At 36.2% G+C, this 24,833-nt stretch overlaps 1 protein-coding gene across 5 annotated transcripts in view; it reads left to right on the forward strand.

Moving 5' to 3' along the window:
- Positions 1-19,014: 19,014 nt before the first annotated feature.
- The window catches only part of LOC115215943 (histone deacetylase 4), a 335,866-nt gene continuing 330,047 nt past the window's right edge, over positions 19,015-24,833 (forward strand). For all 5 annotated transcript variants that reach the window (XM_029785321.2, XM_029785323.2, XM_029785322.2 and 2 more), the window contains exon 1: positions 19,015-19,168. The gene's annotated coding sequence lies outside the window, so the exon portion shown is untranslated. The remainder of the gene's footprint in view (positions 19,169-24,833) is intronic.

Below are 24,833 nucleotides of genomic sequence, written 5' to 3' on the forward strand. Positions count from 1 at the left end.
TGTAATGGGTGCTTTTTACATGCCACTGGCATGAGTGCCGTTTACATGACACTGGTAACAGCCATGGCTATGATTTCACTTGGCTTGACGAGTCTTCTGAAGCACATCATATTGCCAAAGGTTTTGGTCAGTCGTCATCCCCTCCGTTAGGCTCAACATTTGAAAGTCATGCTTCACCATCTCAACCCATGTCTACCTGGGTCTACTTCTTCCATAGGTTCCCTCCACAGTGCTTGTTTACACAGCTGTCCTCGTCCATACACATCGCATGACCATACTAATGCAGTCATCTCTCTTGCACACCACATCTGATGCCTCTTATGCCTAGATTTTCTCTCAAGACATTTATGCTCTGTCATACACGCACATTGACATTACACATCCAGATAAGCACACTGTCTTCATTTCTTTCAAGTCTATGCATATCCTCTGCAGTCACAGTGCACGTTTCATGGCTGGGGAGCCTCGGCTGTTCACGCACAAGCGTCATATAGTCTGACTTTTATTCTGAAGGAGAGATACTTTGTCACCAACAGAAGTAGAAACTCTTTGAACTTTGCCCAGCCAATTCTTATTCTAGCAACTATGCTCCTCAGTGTATCCACCTCTACTGCTGACTTGGTCACCTAGATACTGGAAGCTATCAGCTACTTCTAGTTTTCCCCATTGCATTGGATAGAGTCTATTTTCTTTAGATTTCTTGTGAGTGTTGTACCTGTACATCTGCCACACACAAAGTTTCCCTGTTAACCTTCCTCAGATGTTGCACATCTTTTGTATTCATAGCTTGAACTGGGTACATCTTATGGAGTTTCTACCTATGCCTTTTCTACAGATTGAGCAGGGCCATCTACTTGAAGGGATTTCTGATTTGTCTGCTTTCCTACTTACTAAGACTTTGGTTTTTACTATATTAACTCTAAGGCCCTTTGATTCTAGACCTTGCTTCCACACCTGAAATTTCCTCTGGAAGAGATTTGGCTATGAGAATAAGGTCATCAGCATAGAGGAGATCCCAGGGGACTGTCTGTCTTGAATTCCCCTGTTATTGCTTGGAGGACAATGATGAACAAGAGGGGGCTAAAGGCTGATCGTTGTTGAGGCCCTACTCGTACCCTGAATTCATATATTTATTTATTTTTATTTTTTTAATTTTATCTAGTTTCAGCTCACGAGCTGTGGCCATGCTGGGGCACCGCCATTTATATATATATATATATATATATATATATATAATATATATATGTGTGTTTGTATAATAATGGACTCTTCTGTCATTAAACGACATATGAGGGTTTGACAATTTCTTGTTGAACAACATGCAGATGATTTGTTTATAGTGATCAAATGTTTGTGTAGAGATAAGCTCACTCCTTCCATCAGATCAATATTACCTGTACAGGTGGAACCTGTGTTAAATGTCAGATGCTGAAATGACAGCATTTATATATATATACATACATGTATGTATGTATATATATATATATATATATATATATATATATATATATACACACGGAGGCAATGTGACTCCCATGCCAGTGGCACATAAAAAGTACCTGTTGAGTGTTGGGTCTCACGAAGGCAATGTGGCCAATGCCAGTGTCATGTAATTAGCACCTGTGCCTGTGACACATAAAAAGCACCTTTCGAGTGTTGGGCCTCACAGAGGCAATGACAAATGACTGAGACCTTTTAACAATATGGAGTGCTTGAGAAGAAGACTCATCAAGCCAAGTGGAATCATAGTCGGGGTGGATACTGGTGTCATGCAACTGGCACTCATGCTGGTGGCATGTAAAAGCACCCATTACACTCTTGGGGTGGTTGGCATTAGGAAAGGCATCCAGCCAGAGAAAACCATGCCAAATCAGACTGGAGTCTGGTGCAGCCCCTCAGCTTACCAGGCCTTGTCAAACCATCCAACCCATGCCAGCATGGACAATGGATGTTAATAGATGATGATGATGATAATATATATATATATAAAATGCTTAGCAGTATTTCGCTAAGCACTACATTCTGAGTTCAAATTCCACTGATGTCGACTTAGCCTTTCATCTTTTTGGGGTCAATAAATCAAGTACCAATCAAGTACTGGCGTCGATGTGATTGATTGTCTCCCTCCTCACAAAAAAAATCCAGGCCTTTTCCTGAAGTAGAAAGGATTATTATTATTATTATTATTATTATTATTATTATTATTATTATTATTATTATTATTATTATTATTAAGGTGGTGAGCTTGGCAGAATTGTTAGCATGCTGGGTAAAATGCTTAGCACTGTTTTGTTCATCTCATCTTTAAGTTTTAAGTTCAAATTCCACTGAGGTCGACTTTACCTTTCATCCTTTCAGGGTCGATAGATTAAGTACCACTTATGCACTGAGCTTGATGTAATCAACTAGTTCCCTTCCCCCAAATTTCAGGCCTTGTGCCTTTAGCAGAAACGACTATTAATATATATAATATCATTATTTGAAAAATTGAATAGAAATACATTTTCTGATAATTTTTACACTTAAATAATTCGATGTTTATAAGTTTACAAAAGATCACTTTAATAGGAATTTCTCACTCAAAAGTGGTTTTCAAATTGATACTTAGAGTTTGTTATCCACTGCTTAAATAGGGAGCGCTTAATTATAAACATACGTGCATACAAACATTAACACCCCCCCCCCCCACACACACACACACATATATGTATACCCATACGTATACACATATAGAGAGGCACACACTAATTATTAAAGTGGAAAAAATGATCAGAAAAGCCATTTCTGTTCATTTTTTCAATTAAACACACACAAACACACACACCCTTGTTTTGTCATCACATGATCGTTATAAATCATCATACAAGTTATGCTGTTCCTTTCAAGTCTTCTGTGAAAAACATGCCTGACCATGGAAAAATATTACTTTGCTCGGAAACAAGTGAGGGTTGGCAACAGAAAGGGCATTCAGCCATAGAAAATTTCTCTCAATGGATTCTGTTTATCCATGCAAGCATGGAAAAGTGGGCATTCATGATGATAATGTGTGTATGTGTGTTAATTAATCCCTATATTTTAATTTGCTGTAAATGATATATATTTGACAGCAGATTTTGCATATTGACATTAATTAAAATCCAGGGATTAGTTACTTTTTCAGAACCTTATGCTTAGATTTTCTTATTGCTTGCTTACTGTGAAACATGTTTGTATGAAATTCATAAAGAGTGACTATTTGAGTTGACAGAAAATGGTATGGCACTAGAGTTATTCAATTATGTCCTATATTCAGAGATCAAATCCTTCCAGAGCAAACCATACCTTTTATTCCAATGAAGTTGGTAAATTTTTTTATAAATCACTCAGTTATATTTCTGATTGCCTTAATGCTCAGTCAAAAGGAATTAATAAAGTCTGAAAATGTCAGACACGTTTTCTCTCCTCTATTATACAAGACATCAGAATAGCCCAAGTCTTTTACCAATAAATTTTAAAGCCGTTACTTTTTTTATAGAATCATTTTTTAATTTTATTTCCTTGAAGAATCAAAAGCTATTTACCTACGAGTTAAGTTTTATTGATGTCAATTTATTTCTTTATATCCTTGCTGACTATAATCAGTATTTTATTAGAACCTTCCAGCTGCTAAATGTACTATGATATTAATTACATTCAAAGTGCTTTTGTTTAGAATTATCAACTAAATGCAGCTGAAATATCTGGAACAAAATTTACAACTGTTTTTTCCTTTTTCTGTATTACATATGCTCCTTTTTTTTCTGTGTCTTGTTGTTGTTGTTAATAGATGTAGTAAGTAAATTAAAGTAAGGTAGAGATTGTTATTATTAAACAAAACTAACAGGAATGATGATGATCATTATGATGATGATGATGATGATGATGATCATCATCATCATCATCATCAGTAGTAGTAGTAGTAGTAGTAGTTGTAGCTGTAAAGGCAGTGAACTGGTGGAATCATCAGGCGGTCTGATAAAACAGTTTTGCATTCTGAGTTCAAATTCTGCTAAGATCAACTTCATCTTTCATCTTCTAAGAGTTAATAAAATAAAGTACCAGTCAAGTACTGGGGTCAATGTAATCATCTATCCCTCACAACTACTAAAATTGCTGGCCTTGTGCCAAAATTTAAAGCAATTATTATTATTGTATGCTTTAAGGTAGCAAGCTGACAGAATCATTGCTGCACCAAACAAAATTCTTAGCAGCATTTCTTCTGGTTTTACATTTGGTTTCAAATTCCACCAAGATATAATCTGTCTTTTATGTTTTCGGGATCAATAAAATAAATATCAGTTGAGCTTTAGGGTTGATGTAATAAACAAGACCCCTCACACACAATTTCAGGCCTTGGTTCCACAGAATAAATCATTATTTCATATTTTCAATGCATCACTGAGCAGAGCTTTGGGCCTTCACTATATGCTGGCATGGCCGGAGAGCTGCACCATGCTTTGCTGTCTGTTTAATGTAGCCTGGGGAGACGTTTACATTGGTGCATATTCATCAACTTTGTGCTGTATATTATTATCACCATCATCATCATTATTATCACTAAGGCAGCGAGCTGGCAGAATCATTAGCATGCTGGGCAAAATGCTTAGCAGTATTTCGCTAAGCTCTACATTCTGAGTTCAAATTCCACTGATGTCGACTTAGCCTTTCATCTTTTCGGGGTCAATAAATCAAGTACCAGTCGAGTACTGGGGTTGATGTGATTGATTGTCTCCCTCCTCACAAAAAAAATCCAGGCCTTTTCCTGAAGTAGAAAGGATTATTATTATTATTATTATTATTATTATTAAGGTGGTGAGCTTGGCAGAATTGTTAGCATGCTGGGTAAAATGCTTAGCACTGTTTTGTTCATCTCATCTTTAAGTTTTAAGTTCAAATTCCACTGAGGTCGACTTTACCTTTCATCCTTTCAGGGTTGATAGATTAAGTACCACTTATGCACTGAGCTTGATGTAATCAACTAGTTCCCTTCCCCCAAATTTCAGGCCTTGTGCCTTTAGCAGAAACGACTATTATTATTATTATTATTATTATTATTATTATTATTATTATTATTATCTAAGGCAAAATTGTTAGCATATTGGACAAAATGCTTAGTGGTATTTTCCCCGTTGCTACATTCTGAGTTTAAATTCTGCTGAGGCTGACTTTGCTTTTCATCCTTCCAGGGTCGATAATTTAAGTACCAGTTGTGCACGGGGGGTAGATGTAATTGACTCATCCCCTTTCCCAAAATTTCTGCCCTTGTGGCAAAATTTGAAGCCATTATTATTATTATTATTATTATTATTATTATTATTATTATTATTATTGTTATTATTATTATCATCGTATGTTTGACTTTTGCTTTACATTTGTACAAGTTGGCTCCAAGTCTCACACAGAGACCTCAAGAGACAACAAGTTGGAAGTTCATGTTGGTGTTATGCCTAGGGTGCCATATATTTGGTTTTGTAAATAGTGTTGTTCTTAAAAATGTTTAAGAAACCATAAGAAAATTGTGTTTGTTTTAAAATTTGAGATTACATAGAAAGTATTTTACGCAGTTCCCATGAGCACTATCTTTGGAATTTCTGCCATTTTTGGGTTTCCTGGTATCTGAGCTAGATAGCAATCAGCCCCTTTTGCTATCATTCCTAGGGCACCTACGACAACAAGTATAGTTTTAGTTTTCAGGTTCTACATTTTGCTAATTTCTATTTCAAGATCTTTATACTTGCTCAGTTTTTGGTAGGTCTTGACCGATACGTTTATATCGATTGGGACAGTCATATCAATGAGGAGGCATGTTTTTTGTCTGAAGTCTTTCAATATGATGTCTGGCCTATTCGCATATATCTTTCTGTCAGTTTGAATGGTGAAGTTCCAGAGGAGTGAGGTGTGGTCGTTTTCAAGCACTGGAGGTGGTTTGTGTTACCACCAGTTTTTATCATGGGGCAAATCCAAGCTTTTGCAAATTACCCAGTGAATATATTGTGCAGCTCTATCATGTCTGTTGAGATACTCTGTAGGCGCTAGAAGACTGCACTTGGAGACAACATGATCAATGGTTTCATTTTGTTGTTGACATACACGACATGTTGGGAAGCTGGCATTCCTTAATATGTTGGCCTGGTAGTTCCTTGTAGGTAGGCATTGATCTTGGGCTGCTATGAAAATCCTTTCTGCTTCAGATTTTAAGCCAGATGTCATTAGCCATTGATGGGCAAGGGCTTTGTCAACATCAGTTATTATTATTATTATTATTATTATATTATTATTATTATTATTACTGTTATTATTATTGTTATTATCATTGTTGTTGTTATTATTATTATGATTATTATCATTACTGTACTTCTCAGAGCTCTCAGTCTTACTTGCTCTGGGTGATTCTGTGAGAGCAGACAGCAACCTGTTGTCAGACGTCACACAGAGTCTCTTTCTGCTAATTATAAGCTTTGGTACTTGGATGTTAACTTATCATGGAAGACTCTCAACACCCAAGCACCAATCTCAAAATCTTACCTGTCCCCAGTAGAGCAGTTTTTTGGGGCCTGCTCTGCCCTTGTGTGAATTCCAATGTCTCTGACATATTTCTTGACTCTGGTTATCATCATCATCATCATCATCATCATCATCATCATCATCATTATCATCATCATCATCATCATCATCATTATTATTATTATCATCATCATCATCATCATTGATTTGGCACAGGTTTATACTTATTCCTCGTAGAATTTATGTGTGTGGCAGGTTGCTGCCCGTAACCTTCGGTATTCTCAATCTTTCAATAGTCTTTCAAGTGCTTAGAAGCCTCCTGATAATTTTTCCTGTCTCTAAGAGGCAAACTTTCTGTAGAAGCTCTACAGGACATTCTATTTCAATCTCCTTCAACCATTTCTCTATATCTTCATTTACAGTTCACCATGCACCAATTATTATAGGCACAACCTTTACAATTTTCAAATTCCAAATTCTTGCAATTTCAAATTTTAAGAGATTGTAATTTAAAAAATTTTTCGTCTTCTTTCTTTACAATCCTGGAATCCAATAGACATGATGGATCAATTAGCAGGTAACTTCCAATTTCCTTATCCACTATTGCTATATCTGGCCTTTTATTTTGTAATTTCTTGTCTGTTTCAGTAGGAAAGTCCCACAGAATCTTACAATTCTCCAACTGCAGCACTCTTTTCATTTGATATTCATACCATGCATCTCCAATTTCAAATCCCCAAAGCTTCAAGTGTAAAATTTGTACTACTTGATTGTGTCTCCATTTCTTATATTCTTCCTGTGCCAACTTGGGGCATTCTGCTACAATGTGTGCCACTGTTTCATTCCAAGTTCCACAGATTCCTCAAGTTGTTTGTTTTTATCACTTGATCTTGGGGCTGCTACAATTAGACACTATGTTTCTTTTCTTAATTGCTCCTTTTTTTAATCCAGCACAGGATTTTGTTCCACGTACATCTTCAGTGGCTCACCAAAACTGACCGTGCCAAGGTTTCTCTTCAATCTATCTAATGTTCCCTCTTTGAATTTCATTCTTGTCCTTCTCTGCTATTCCACACTTGACCACCTGTTCCTTAATCACTGTCTTTGATAGTTTCTCTGTGCCGTTCTGTAAATATTCTAGTAGGCTTTTTCTTTCCATCTGTCCACACTCTTCCACGGCAATTAAGTTTCTTCCACCCTGTTCTTAGTCTTCTTAAATTCCAGAATCTTTCTTAGGAATCTTGCAGAATATAGGATGGCACTTTCTGCAGGTTAACAACACACGTCTCAATTCCAATAGCCTTCAGCCTCTTAGGTAGCAGTTTGGGTGTTGTGCCGGGTACATCAGCTACAAAAGGGACGGTTATTTGTCTTTCACAGTCTCATCTCTCTGGCTATGCCTGATATTTCTCAATTTCTTTGGCATCCACTCTACTATCATATGGCATTGCAAAGTCTATGGCCATACACTGTTTGCTTTCTCTGTCCTCTATAATCATATCTTGTCTATTTGCTCCAATTGTATATCTCTATGGAGATGTTCTGTAGTTACCGTTTCACCATGATGACCTCTGGCTCAAATTTGTGCCACTTTTCCATCACTTTCAATTCTAATGTACTCTTTTGCTGGCACCGTCACACCTACGTGTATACACTATATGTGCTAGCTACTTACTTAGGAAATGGTTAATATATTTGTCCCCTTTTCCACACATTTTGCATTTATTCTTCAAGTCTTATCAATCTGTCTTCATCAAATTCATTCTAATGGCTTGTTCCTAAACGCTTTGATTAGCTCTTCAGTCTCCCATTTCAGGTTTCCATGTCAGCCATAACCAAACAGCATTCTTTGCTCACAGCTTTCTCAGTTTTTTGCATGAATTAGCCTTGTAATTCTTTCTTTCCAGCAATTTTTCTTATCATTTTCTTTTTCTGTTCTTGACTACTTTCACTATTTCATGGCTCTTGAAGCATGCATATGTGTGTTCATTTCACTTCACTTTAAACCTAAACCATATTTATAGCATTACCAAATTAAATTTTCTTTGGAGGATTTGCTAAAAAAGGATTATTATTCTAAGGAAAGCTTGCTTGAGGCATAAACAATGTTTTTACAGACTTTTTCTTATTTATTTAGATACATGACATTTTAACTTTCAAAATGGTTACCAAATGAAAGGATAATACACAACAAAATATTGCAACAGGTAGGCAAGAAAAAAAAACAATGCAAAATCAAAAAAAAAGAAAGAAACAACTAAACAAAAAAGAGATAAAAAAAACAAACATTTAACTAAGCAATTAATATGAAAAAATATTTCAAACAGTCTAACAGGTAGTTTTGAAGATGACAACACTAGCAACAAAAACACCAACATTTCTACTTTAAATTGCTCATTTAGTAACTGTCTTAATGTTATTCTTGCTTCACTTATGCAGAAAAAAACAAAAACAAATAGAATTTTTACACTTAACTCAGTCCCAAATAAAAAAAGAGAAGACTTTTGCAATACCAAACAGTGTTTCTTAGCCACAGTATCTAATCTAAAGAAGAGCACAGAAAAATTATATATCTGTGATTCAGAAAAGATGGCACCAAACTGAATCTATCCTCATGATAGGAATTACAACAAATTCTTCAGGACATTTCAGAAGAAATCCTTTCAATCATAAAAGGAAGATGTTATGGCACTATCTACTGTAATTTCAAAATCAAAGAGTCAGCCAAAAAACACAGACTGAAATTGTTAGACATAATGTTTGTGTCCGATTGCATGGGATGAAGAAATACAAGAGTGATAAGAAGAGGCATCAAAAGTGGTGTAGATCAATAGTTTGTCGTCACTTTCATGTTGCTGTATGGGCAAGTGGTTAAAGCGTAGCAAACAAGTGGTAACATGAGACCAGGGGTCATCAAAATAGATTTGCAAATCCTACAAATTTCCAAAGGCCACAAAGCTATGCCAGAACTGTGCCCATTTGAGTGTCAAGACAAAAGACATGAGATTGAGATGAGACAAGGCAAAAAAGCTTAGTTAGTAACATTTATTGTAATAGGAACAACTTGCCCCGAAGAACTCGAAATCCTTGGCCAGAAGACTAGAAAGGAAAGAAATAGAAACCAGCTGAAACTACAAGAACCACAGACCCTGATTTCAAGGGCACCATCATTCAAAACTGATGTGACAAGAGAAATTGCTTTAGAAACAGCCACAAACATCCTGTCTCTGAAGAGAAGCAACCAGTTGTACCACCACCCCATTATCATGTGACAAGAAAGGAATAGAGTTGAAGAAATGTACAAAGTGTCAAAGAAAACACTGAAGGAAAAACAAGGAAAAATAATCTCAAAAGAGGAAAAGTCAACATAAAAGAATTAAAATGGATGAAGAAGATTAACTTCCATAAAACAATAATGAAACAAAATAACAAAGAAGACAAAGTAGAGGACAGGGAACTGGGATACACCATCCTTTGGAAATCAAGCAAACAACTTTTAAATAAATTCTCATATCCATGACTCCATGGATTTTCCAATGAAGTCAAAATAACAGAAATACAGGCAATAGGCCAAAAATAGATTGTTCGTAAAAATAAAACAAAAGCACAGTAATGGACTAAAATTTAAAATTTTTATTCCTCCATTTATGTATTGCACAATACCTTTCACCTCTCCACTTTGTCTAACTTATCTTTCCTGAATGCACACATTTTCTTTGTATGAGAAGAGGCTGAGAAGGTCCATGGCTGACAATGAAGGAGTGATGCTAGAGCTGTGAAATCTTGCATGCATTAATCTCAGCTCTTCTTATTAATAACTGCATTGTTTCTTTCCAGATAAACTGACAAGGAAACAGTAATGTATCACACACACAAAGATATGTGCGTGTGTGTGTATACAATGGGCTTCTTACAGTTTCTGTCTACCAAATTCACTCACAAGGTTTTTGTCAGCTGAGACTAGTTGAAGACATTTGACCAAGGTATTACAAAGTGGGACTGAACTCAAAGCCCTGTGGTTGAGCTGCTTAACCACATAGCCTTTTATATTTTTATTTCATATTCTTAATTTTATTCTCTGATTTTTTCCCCCCATTCCTTATATAATTCTTAAAACTTATTAATTCCTCTTTTCTCAGATTTTCTAAACAACTAAATATAAATCACATCTGTTGCATTGCAGACAGTGATAACAATTTGACTTCATGTTTCCAGATGACTTACTTCAACTTGTCCTACAAATAATTGTTACAAAAAGATTTCACAACATATGAATCTATTCAGGGCTTAATTAAGTCAATGAGATTGTGAACATTAAATTTAATTTTTAAGACTAGTTTCAGCACATTTCTGTAAGTGACAGCATGTTTAATGTTTACAACACATGCATCGATACAGACACACACACACACATTCACATTGCCTAAACACACATCTAAGTAAGTGTCCCCACCATTGTCATTTAATGTCTGTTTTCTGTGCTGGAAGGGTTTGTAGTTATCTACCAATGTATGATGTGTATGTGTATATATGTATGTATGTATGTATGTATGCATGTTGAATGTATGTGTGTATGTACATTGTATGTATGTAAAGAATACAATATTTTGAATGGCACAACAATGCACTATAATACAAACAATGGACTATAAGAACTGTTGTAATTTAATCATCCATAGTCTGATATGATATTCCGGAATAAAAATTCCTCCTTCAGATATTCCTAGGAATTGATGGGTTGCTGCTATAATCGGTTTTCCAACGGCTTTTCTTGTATGTATGTAGCTGAAAAACAGTAATAATGGCATTATAATCTCAAATGATTTTGTCCAGCAAATAAGCAGTTATTCATTAATCCTGGGTTCAATTATGTTTTGATTCTAACATTGATGAGATGCATTTGCCTAATTTATTTCCAAATTAGAAAATTTATAAAGTTACAAGTATCATGCTCTCATTAGCATTATGACAAATTTTAATTAGACAAAATGATAAGCACCAGCCAGCATGAGTACCACAGATTTTTATACATGAAAATATGCTTAATGCTTATAAGAAAGTAAATATGATTTAAACATATCAATGACAGACATGTCAACTTGAAGAATGCTACAGTGTTGAGATATGCAAATGTCATCAAGCTACACCTTGAGATAAAAAGAACATGTCCTATACGCTCTTTCCGGCACGCAGCAATGGATTATCAACTGGGAACTCACACTGGCTGTGGACAGGTGCGTCACCATGCACTTTGGGAGAAAAAATCCAGCTTTTACCTATACCAATCTTCAGAAGTCTGTTAGTGAATGTGACCTGGGTATTATTGTCAACAGCGATTTGCAATGGACAAAGCTCATCTCTAAGATTGTCAAGAAGGCTGAGTGTGTCTTGGCATCACTTAGTAAGACCTTTCGTCAGCTGCTCTCAACTATGGTGTGTTTTCATTTAGAGTCTGCATCACCAGCCTGGAACCAGCATTCCCAGGTATTGCAATATCTATAATCTTGCTCAGCATATCAGTCTCCTTGAAAATGTTCAAAAACAGGCAACCAGACGAATACCTGCCATCAAGCATCTACCATACTCTGAATGTCTTGCTTCCCTGGGCATAGACACATTGAAGCTCAGACGTCTGGCAATTGACTTGGTAGACACCCACAAGATTATCCACCATCTTTCCAACAACAACCTTGGGCACCTTTTTGAATTCCATTGACAAACACTTGCAGACATGCTTATAAAATCAAAAAACAACACAGTACCCATGACTTTCGAAAACATTTTTTCACACTCAGAATTGCTAAAGCATGGAATAAACTACCTGCATCAGTTGTAAGCAGTCGAGATGCTACATCCTTAAAAATTCCATGCTTCCTGAAATTCGCCAACAATACAACTGATGCCCTCTGCTCAGGAATCTGAAGTCACTAACAAGTAACCTGTGTTGAGGGGAGCACCCTTCACTTGAGTAGGACTTTGCATTCACAAGCAACCATCTTTCCCATTTTCTAGGTAGAATGTAGTAAATCTGGCTTGTTTGGCCACTAAGGTTGATAGGTGAACAGGTAACTGACTGGTTTCCTGAAGTTAGTATTGCATAGGTCATAAAATCGATCTTTCTGTTCATCTGGCAGCCCTGATTGAGGAGCAGATGTAGAAATAATAGTTGCTGTTCCACTTTGCAAAACTAGTCTAAGTGTATCAAATACATCTCAATAGCCTTATCAACCAATGGCTCAGCAAGAAGTATGTCCCCACCACCAGCCCCTTCCCCATTGCCCACCCAGAAGATTTTGTACCTTGCCTGTGAGGAACCTGGTACAAACTCCCTCCACCTTACTTCTTGAATGCAACACACATCTAAACACCTTCATTCTAGCATGTCAACAATCTCACCAGGCCTCTTTTTCAATGTGTCCATATTGATTGTGCCAACCGTGTGATGAAGGAAATGCAAAAGGGAACAAGGGGACACAGCATTCTGCATCTAAAAAGGTTTGCACAGACATTTGCCAAACATATCATACAGGTTCATTTAATTTACCATTATTCATTCACTTCATACTTGCCACATCTACCAGAAGAGGGTGTGCTACACACCATTGCTTATTCAAAGATAAGAGAGATAAAAGAGTGTCAATAATTAAACTACTGGCAAATACATTTGTTACTTGTCATGTTTCCGATGCGAGCAAGCTAGCAATTCCATTTCTATATTGTAGTACTGTTGCTGCAAGTGATCTGATGTTGTTAGGAGGGAAGGGTTAGGTGGAAGAGAGCTTTCCATACAGGTTTCCAGAATAGAAGGAGGGTTCTAAGAGAAAGACTTCTGGTATAGGTGGTGGGGGTGCAATGGGAGTGCATACAGCAAACGACCAAGCCACATGGCAGAAACATAGTGATGAAGAAGGTCAGATAAGATATTCAACAAGCTAAATCAGAAGAAATATATTTTCAGGAATTTATTTATCCGATTTTTTAATGTGAAAAATACTTTATCTGGTGTCATTTTAATTGCATTTTTATTGTTTTCTGTTTTTCTTTTTCTTCAGTCATTTATTTGTATCATCAAAGTGCTTCATCCAAGTTTCCCTAAACTTGCCTCGTTTAGGGTCAATATTCTTTAACAATTTGCTTCAGCTTTTCACATTCACAAAAAATCTTTAAAATAACTTAAATATCTTTCAAAATGGCTCTCGTGTTGCTTGGTGTTGTTTTTTCTAAGCTTCATGAATATCTTGAATGGCATCTTTTAGAATAAACTGTTTCTAAAACTCCACCAATAAAACTGCAATTTCTTCCAATAAAATTGCAATTTAATTGCTTGCATAAAGGTTCTTCTTTAAAAACTAATTTTTAAAATAATAATCATTCTTTCATCCAAAGGCTGTTAAAGGGATGTCATGTTTGAGAGCAAAAACATGACATTCTCATGTTTGTCCATATCATTAATTGCAGTGAAATAACCAGGATATTGCCTGAAATTAAGAACACTTTCCAAGTAATATTTTTTGCTTAACAATTTTTTCAACTACTGGGCAAAACTGGGTTGGAAGCCAATTTTCAAAAAGAGCTTTGGCCACCAATGTTTTCTTGTTAGAATGCCCAAAATACTGGTAGAAATAATTTTTTTATAGAATTTGAGAACCTGGTGATGTTGTTTGTGATAAAAAAAAAAAAAGCAGTCTGGGGATCATCTTCTGAAGAGCTAAATAGCATTGTGTCATCTGCAACTATCAGGTGACCAATTCTGCATCCTCTGAGTGTGACATCCCTTCCTCATTTGCTGTGCAAATCAATCTAGTTCTTAAAAAATTATAAAAAGGGAGTGACATTACACTTGTCACCTTCATTACACTGGATTCTTCAAGCTGAGCCAACCAGCACGAAGCCTAAAACCAAGAATAAAATGGCAGCAGGGTAATATCCATAGTCTTAATTAGTTATGCTTGGAAATCCAGCTGAGAAGTGTAATGATGGATACTTCTGATAGAACTCTATGAAGGAAGTGTCTGAGGATGCATCCATAACCCTCCTAGAAATAGTCAGTGAAGAAAATGGATGGATAGATACATGAACAATGGGTTTTCATTTTACCTCACCTTCACCGTTTCCTCCCAATAAATGTGTTTAATCCATCTTTCGACATGTTAAATCAAGGTTACTAATTTTTATTTCTCTGACAAAAAAGACATTCTTTTCATCAACCCATTTCATCAACATCAAGCATTTATTTATCATAATAAGATCTCTTTTGACTATTTCTTAAAACATCAAGATGTTTCTCTTACATATTCATCTGTGCACCTTTAACAATTTTTTTCAACTAATTGGATCTGGAGGAAATGGAGTGTACTTGTAGCCTTCATGGACCCTCTGGTGAGATTGATTCCATTATTGTTCCAGTTAGGCTGTTGCAAGTGAACAACCACAAGAAAGATATGAGCAGGAAGGGCATTCCCAAAGGCAAAGTTTTGGTGAAGGACTTAGCATAGTTTTGGTGAAGGACTTAGATTAGTGTTAAGTCTGGGGGAGATGAATGACTCAGGAGTGCTTAAATGGAAGAGGTATGAAACTTGCTAGGGATCATTATACTCGTGGTAATAAAAGGTACCATGTTCTGCAATGTAGTGGTGTACTACCAGAGTACCAAAGACCGTTATAGTAGCGATGATAAAAAAAGCAGAGAATAGAGACAGCACAGTATATGCCAGAGGTTAAAGTGTGTCCATGAGCTTTTTATGCTACCCATTCAAGCAGCCTTTTTCTGAATGCTGCTTTGAATATCTGTTATAAGAATGCTGTGAGTTCCTGTTCGAATGTTGAAACTGTGAAACCAATCAGAACTAGAAGCAAAAAGTTTTTTTTTTCCACTCCCTGCTAGATTCTCATTTTCTATTATTAAGTTTTCTTTGCTTAACTCTTTTGACACCAATCCATATAAGACCAGACTTGGTTGCAAGATACTAACTTTCTGTCTTCCTATCAGGGGAGAACAAGCTGGTTTCTGACCTGGGCACAGATGCTGAAACCAAATCTTTGCCCTTTGTAAGCTGATGGAAGAATGATTGCACAGTGGATGGCAGACAGTGGTTATTTCATTGACTTCAAGTCTCACCTTTGACTGCATCAACAGGACTTCCCTATGGAGATCATTGGAAACCAAGCAAGTCCCTCAGAAAATCATTGTGTACCTATGTTCGGCCTATGTTGATTCAACCAGCCTGGTTTGGATTGGAGATAACCTCTCTGAAGAGTTTGCCATCAGGACAGGCGTTCAACAAGGAGATGTGGCCTCCCCCTCTCCTGTTCAATGTTATCATTAATGCTATCATGTGGCAGGCTTTCAATAGACAAAAGGGGTTACAGTTCAATGCCAACAGATCTGTGCTTGACCTCATGTTTGCTGATAACGGCACGATCCTTGCCACTAATGACACCAAAGCTATGGATATCTTGCACAAAATTGCCTGCTTTGTTTGGCCTTATGGTCACAGGATCAACGTGGACAAGATGAAAGTTGTAACAACAAATGGCTTTCCAGCCATTGTGTGTCTTGATGGCATTTCAGATTGAGTAGGTCCAGGTATTCAAATATTTTGGTTCACTGGTTGCAAAGTTGAAAGCAGAGTCAACAACATGGATGAACTGCGGAATCAGGTCTGCTACGTCGGTGTTTGCATCCATTCAGTGGTGTGTCTGACACAAGTACATCTCCTGCAGGATAGCTTTCTCAGAGACCACCGTATGACGGAGTGAGATATTCTATTAAAGACTTTCTCTAGATCAACAAATGCCCAGTACAAAGCCTTGTTCTTAGTTATATATGTAATGAAATTATATTGGTCTTTATATTGGACATCATCAATCATGTTTCTGCTCACTGAAAACACAATGTTTTATTTATATTCTAATCCCAACAAAGAATCTGTTTTGAAAATGTATTGAAAATATAAATGTGGTACCTGGTTTAAATATTAAACTTGTAAAACTCATGTTCCTGTTAACACCCAATGCTCCACTTACCTCCCCTATGTGACCCCAAGAGGTCGCTACTGCTCTGATTAAGAATCACTAGACTTGTGAACTGTCATTTCCACGAGATAGAAATGGCTGTGGAATATAAAGTGAGACCTCATCAACTCTATATTATTAATATAGCAATAGGTTTAATAAATTGGTTGAAACAGGAAATTGAATATCATTGCTGTAGCAAATTCCTTCCCATTACATTATGAATTCAAATCTCAAAGGAATTGAGCTTTACTTTCATCTTGCAGGGTTGATCAAACAAGTGGCAACAAAATTACAACCTGATCAATTCCTCTGACTTTATTCCTTTTTCTGTAGAAATTTTCCTAATCAATATTATTAGGCCAGTGATCATAGTATACTCAAGGAAGAGGTTACTAAAATTTTAGTGCCTCACTATTTTGAGTCATGAGTTGATAGAATAAGATTTATTAATGTACAAGGTCGTAAATTATTGATTTCTTTGAATAAAACCCATGGAGAGTCTGTTTCCTTAATTTAGGGTTCTTAGATTTTACATAACAGTTCTCAGTAATATTATAGGTGACTTATTTTAGCTACCCCAATATCCTACAAAGTTGACTCACGAAGGACTTAGGACGCTAATGATGAAAATCTGGGTTCACACTGTATCAATATCTGGTTTAGGTACCCAGTATGGTTGCTCGATAAAATAATAATTATTATAAAGTGTTCATGATTTAATGCCACTGACGACATATATCTATTCCCTACAATAAGGCCAGTCATCTTTATTTCCGTCTCTGTCATGTTGGCATACGAGATACTAGCAACCGAACTCCCTGCCTTTCAAGACTAGAATAAGTATTACATCATCGTATTTCTTACGCTCATTGCTTTCGAATTCTCTCCTTCTTTCCCTCCTCGCAAACTGAGCATTCTGCGAAGCAAAGAAAAATTGTCTGCCGTTAGGTTTGATTACTCAGTAATATTTACTTGAGTGAATCCATGTCCGTGCGGAATTACACGGACATTTATATATCCATGACAGTATGTGTATAAATGTGTACGTGTGTATATATACAAACATACATAACAATGTAAAGGTAACACACACACAACAATGCCAAGGTAAAACACACACACGCATTACTAACATATGTGTCGTTACTTTACTTAAGTGACTTACAGTATTTATTCATTGTAACTTTTACACTAACAAACAACTTCAAATCACAATTTTTTTTACTTAAATGACCTCGTGTCAAACGCACGAAAAAAAGTGTGTGTGTATGTAGGTCCTAGATATATTTTGTAAAACCATTCTCCAGCTGCATGTTAGTAACTGTAAGTGGTGACAATCACTTAACTACCTATTTGCTGCACATTAAGATTGCATCTGTAGCTTTCCTATTCTTTTGCAGCATATTTGCATCCCGTATATATTACATCAGCTGTCCAATTTTTTTCGTCTATCTATCCTCTCTATATACCAATATATCTATCACTGCTCTCGTAACCCGCTAGCCTAGCCACGCACCCCTCTCGCTGTAAATTAGTGCAGTCTTATCTCAGTTTGATGCAACCATACCGATATACTAACATCTCTCTCTCTCTGCTATGTAAACAGTAAATCCTGCCTTCCGGTAGTTTTTAATGCTTTAGTTGCGCGAGATTGTGTGTATATGTGTGTGTGTGTGTGTGCGCGCGCGCAGTAGTGTTATGGCAATTGCTTCGATTGCTGTTTCTTGTTTAATGCACATGCGATATGTGCACTCTCTCTACTGCAGTTACTACTGCCAACCAGGGTGGATCCTTCCTTGTCTTAGTAATGCCGCAATTGTTTAGATACCCAAACCCAGACCAGTACCCCACCACCACTTCAGTTCTTGGTTTGCAGCAGCGGCAACAACAACAACAACAACGCCTGTAACAACTGCATGTACTGTTAGCAATATGCATATAAAGAGAAGCAATAGTGAAGCGATTGAGGTTAGTATTAACTTCTAAAGCCTTGCTATTGATTTGTTTTTGCATTTGCAATGAGCTGGGGGAAGAGAATATCTATAGTTTCGTTGCAAAGGTCAAACAACTATATTTAGCAACGTGGGCCAATAATAGCTAACTCCCTGAATGAGGAAGGGAATAAATATCCAAGCACCGTAATTTCTGTCTACTGAAAAACCAAAGGGGTGTGCGAGAGCTGAACACAAATCCACACAGTTAATACAGAATAAAAATAAATATTGATAATAAATAAAAATAGAAATATATTTACACATGCACGCACCGTCTTACAAATAGATAGTTATAAATAGACAGACAGATAGATGTTTATATTATTTAATTAGCTGTTAATAGAAACATGCCGCTTCTCACCCTCCTCTCTCTGTCTTTCTGACTCTCTCTCTCTTTCTCCCTTTCTCTTTCTTTCTTTTAGTCGCTGTGTCGCTACTAGTAAGCTGGCCGACTAACACCCCCCCCCCTTGACTTCAATAAATAGACTCTTCCAACCAGCCAGCCAGCCTGCCCGCCTGTCTGCCTGCATGTCTTCTCTGACAACATTGAGGCTGTGAGCAATGCTTTTTCGAAACACTACCGTTTCTGGATGTTTGTACTTGTGATTCAACATGTCAATGTTAGCTGCCATCAGGTAGGTAATCGCAGACTGTCTTTTCTCTGTTAAATAACACCAAGTAAGGCAACAGACAAATCTTTTTTCCTTGTCCACAGCTCTAAGACTAATGCTGAGACCAACTTTAAGCTTGTCTAGGAAATCGACTTCACTCTTGTAATTACCGCAGAGACCAGCACCAACAGCCAAGATGACGGTCGCCAGAATTCTACCCGCCACTCGTCCATTCTGGCCTTCTGTTGGTTTCTGCGAGTGGCGTTGAAGGTCTTCACACTACAACTAACCTTCTTTGACAATCCTCTGAAATTCTTTTGCATTTACATTCTTAATTGAAACTTTGTTCTCTGGATCTTGTCGAGGTGTATGGATAACATAATGATTTCCCAACACTTTGGTAAGAAAAGGGGCAAGTCCTAATGAGAGTAAATCTAACTAGTGGCTTCTGTAGATCTTTTATTTTTTAACTCTCAGTCGAACCAACTGAGCATGGCTTCACCCCGACCCCTTGTCATCTTTGTGTGTGTGTGTGCAATGGAAAATTGTTTATAATATATAAACAGTCGGCAAAGAAGCTCAGTCCTTCTTATCTGCTGAAGCCACAATCTCGTTGCCTCACTACAACAAAACTGCCTCGTCTGTTTATTTCTATAATAAACAGTTGCAGCCAGCACTACTAACACAGTTATTAATAGCGACATCACAGTCGGTGCCATTACTTTGGTAATGAGGAAAATATAGCAAAACTATGTCATTTCTTGTTTAAGCTTTTCACTCTTCTATAAATTTCTTCTCTAACATATTGTGTAACTGAAAGAATCAACAACATTGCTATTTGTATTCAATGGTTTTGTATTATTGGAACATCAGATTTTAATTTGTCGTTTCTGCCAGTATTTTTGGTGTCAATTAGAAGAGGACTTCTCTATCATTCACGGATGTTGCCAGTTGCTTTATTTCAATATGTTGTTTATACAGTGTTAACATATATATTCCACACACACTTGACACTGTCCCATCAACACACCCAGCGCATATGAAATTTCTATATTTTATTTACGTAAGACGACGACGACGACGACGACGACATGTCAGGCTAAAATAAGTTGCTCTAAAATGCTTACCAAGTGTTTTTATTTGCTTCTTCACCATCGTAATTCACTTATGGTTTAATCATTGCAACTTTAATTATTATCGTTTTGCTTTCTAGTTGAAAGCAAACCTGATTTCTTTGTTAATGTTATCTCTTTTATTTTTTAGTCGAAAGTGTTTTAACCAATCTCGATTACTATATTATTATTTGCTGAGTAAACCATTTCGACGATTGTAGTTAGAGAGAGGGCATCGATTATGATGATGATGATGATGAATGTAATAATTTTGTCCGAGACACGACAGCGAGAACAATTATATATTTTGATTACTGTTCTATTATTATTATTATTATTATTAATTTCTTGTCTTTATTCCAATAAGGGGAAATGGTGGTTATATTGGTAATGTTGAGTGGCATTGAGGAGAAAAACCCTCCAAAAACCATTTAAGTACGTTTTTATGGTACAAACATCATCATCATCACCAATTGAAGGAGTCGAGTCCGTCTAGTCAGACAGCTGCCCGCCCAGAGGAAATTATTCACAATTCAAACTTGGCTCATCAAAAAAAAACAAAACAAAAAATTAATTTGTCATTACACAACCTTTTTCTTTTCTAGTTTTCTGATGTTTTGGGGGACTTGTTTTTGTTTCCTGTCGAAAGTTAGAAAATGAATTTCATATCCCCGCTTCTTCCCTTTACATTCACTCGTTTTTTCTGTTACCAACACTTTTATATAGCAAACACTTCTAATAGAATCTTTTGATGAACTTCGCAGCCCCTTTACAAACACAATTCGTTACCACTTCATTAGCGGATCTACCCTGTCTCCCGTCCTATTTTTTTTTCCATTCATTAAACTATTTTTCTGTTCGTTTCTCTTACTGTCCATTTCACTCTGTCTTCGTATCTAAATATGTCTGTGTCACTTGTCTGCGTATTCCTCTACGATTATCTTATATTATGCGTGTGATGTCTGTCATATCCAGCCTAACTACCATATATTGATAATAATAAAAAAAGAAACCCAAATCGCTGTAGTTACTTTGTCTAGCCGATAGCTATTATATAATTTACACTTCATTGTAAAGACTAACTCGTTTATTTAACAAGACAAATTGATCTCTTTTAATTACCGACGAGATATCATTATTACCTTTGGTGACACCTACCTTGGAGATTTGTTTTGATTAGTAATTGCTTTTTAAGGAATATCGTTAATTTTGAAACAATCTCTCTTCACATACAACACTGAAATTCCATATATGATGTTTTACAAATACGCCCACATACACACACACACACACACACATAGAACAACACCTTCACACACACACACTGAAATGCGTATAAAATGTATTGAGTGGTGTTGCTATTGGCGAAAAAATGTCCATATAGAATAGAAGATATAGATACACCCACAACATCCGTGCTATCTTTGAATCAATGCTAGCGTGGAGCTAAATATAAGTTATCGATCTGCTTCGAAAATGAATATAGCGCGGTTTTATTTGCGGAATAGATAATTTCTGGTTGTGAAATATGTATTTAGAACTCATGGGCGCGCGCACACACACACACACACAACACACACACACTGAGTCTAAGGTACGTACAGTTTACAACAACTCTTTTTATCTCTGTCAGGATTGTCTGTCTATGCGTATTTATATATACATATACATATGTCTACATATACATTCTCCCATTTACATGTATGTGAGTGAGTGTATGTATACACACACAGCCATATATATGTTATGGACACTCACGTGAAAGGAGTTAAAAGCATTAAAATTTCATCCATTTTCCGTAACTTTGAGATTTATTATCCCTCCACATAAGTGGTCGCTCCGCTTACAGGATGTTTTTGACATGCAGCTAAAAGAACGGGATGGTCATGGTTGGAATATTTTTCATCATCGGATTACTTAGTCAAGATTTGCCCTCCGGTTAAAGAGCGGCAATCTTTTGCAGAATAAGTAAAGTTTCAAAACTCAGGAATCCTTTTGCATCGTGCTAGTTGCAAGTGATCGAATCAAGAACGAAATTGAAATATTTTAAATTTGTGGTAGACATCTAATTACATTAAACTTAGTATATGTAAGAAAATGAAATAAAAACCCACGTAACCTCATTTTCATTCTGGAGCAAGTTGTTCTTTAACCCCAGGTCAAGCTTCATAAAATCACTACCATTCCAGCCGGACATGACCAACAATATTTTTTCGTGGGGATCAAGGACTATTGAGTTGGTTCTTATTTACGACAGGATGTTGTGATTTAAGGAAAATATTGATGATTATTTCTAGCACGTACACACTCGTTTTTTGCTCATCAATAGCAAGTGGAAACGGCATGTATGGTGGTCAGTCTTTCTCCCAAGTTATTTCCTTTTTTGGAAAGTACGAAAACAGATTCCATGAGAGAACTTAATAAAATTATATATATATATATATATATATATATAGTATATATATATATATGAGATAATGTATATAAGGTATTTATTTTCTGTATTTTTTTTAATGAATTGGTCAAATCTTAGACATACGTTGATTCCTACGACTTCCAACCGTTGCAAGTGGGTGTATTCAGCAGAGCAATTTCTATGAACATAGAGTCAGAGCGTGTTTAGTCACCTGTTGTCACTGTCGAGTTGTATCCATTAAAGAGTTCCCGATTTCTGTGTGACAATGGAATCGTGATTAAGAAGTTTGTCTTACAACACCTGCCTCTGTTCCGATCCTCATTTGTAGAGTACCTGGGGGAGATGGCGACCAGGGTGGTTTCAGGTTGAGATACCTTTGGTGTAGAAATTGTGGAACAATATGTCAAGGCAAATCATCATAAACACCTTTGTTTACCGGTGCAAACAGGTGCGTCGACCAATTGTGTCCCTTTATGTCAAGAACTTAAAACTGATATATGTATACACACGCACACACACATATATATAAAAATACATATACGTATATATATATATATATATAGCAATCTATATTATCTACATAATCTACATATAAGGATTGTGGAGAGGGTACAAAAGTAGAATGAAAACTAATGCTGGTGCTCCATCATGACCATAACCACCTGGCTGAAACAATAAAAGAATATATATATAAACACATATATACATATATATTTATACATATATATATACATACATCATCATCATCATCGTCGTTTAACGTCCGTTCTCCATGCTAGCATGGGTTGGACGATTCGACCGGGGTTCTGGGAAGCCAGAAGGCTGCACCAGGCTCCAGTCTAATCTGGCAATGTTTCTACAGCTGGTTGGCGTTAGGAAGGGCATCCAGCTGTAGAAATTATACATATTATATATATATATATTATATATAATATATATACATATATATATATATATATATACATAATGTATATATATACATATATATATATATATATAATATATTATATATATATATACAGCTCTTCATATCCTCCCGAAGAACCTGAGGGACCTGCATGGGGTGGATGCGGATGTCTTAAAGTAGGACGGGATCTCTTCCTGTCAGTGTGTCCCGGATGAACCAACTTCACGCCAGGAGGTGCAGATGAGGGCATGCTGGATCGAACTCTCTCATGCACCAAATGGCAGTTGCTATAAAGCATTGTGAAGGTAAATTCATGTAGCAACACCAAATGGCGGTGCCCCAGCATGGCCACAGCTCGTGAGCTGAAACTCAGATAATAAGATAAAATAAAATAAAAAATAAAATAAATACATATGTATATATATATATATATATTATATATATATAGATATATATATATATATATATATATATATATATACATAACGTCTCTATATGTATGCATATATATATATATATAATATATATATATATACATACGTCTCTATATGTTGCATATAATATATATATATATATATATATATATATACATACGTCTCTATATGTATGCATATATATATATATAATATATATATATATATATACACACATACATCTCTATATGTATGCATATATATATATATATACATATCTCTATGTATGCAATTATATATATAATATATATATATATATACACACATACATACATCTCTCTCTATATATATATATGTATGTATTATATATATAATATATATGTATGTAGGCGCAGGAGTGGCTATGTGGTAAGTAGCTTGCTAACCAGCCACATGGTTCCGGGTTCAGTCCCACTGCGCGGCATCTTGGGCAAGTGTCTTCTGCTATAGCCCTGGGCCAACCAATGCCTTGTGAGTGGATTTGGTAGACGGAAACTGAAAGAAGCCTGTCGTATATATGTATATATTGTATGTATGTGTGGTGTGTATATGTTTGTGTGTCTGTGTTTGTCCTCTAGCATTGCTTGACAACGATGCTGGTGTGTTTACGTCCCCCGTCACTTAGCGGTTCGGCAAGAGAGACCGATAGAATAAGTACTGGGCTTACAAAGAATAAGTCCCGGGATCAAGTTTGTCGATTAAAAGGCAGTGCTCCGGCATGGCCGCAGTCAAATGACTGAAACAAGTAAAGGAGTAAAAGAGTATATATATACCTACATCTATATATATGTATGTATATATA

This window comes from Octopus sinensis, linkage group LG9, assembly GCF_006345805.1.
Source record: "Octopus sinensis linkage group LG9, ASM634580v1, whole genome shotgun sequence".
NCBI lineage: Eukaryota > Metazoa > Mollusca > Cephalopoda > Octopoda > Octopodidae > Octopus > Octopus sinensis.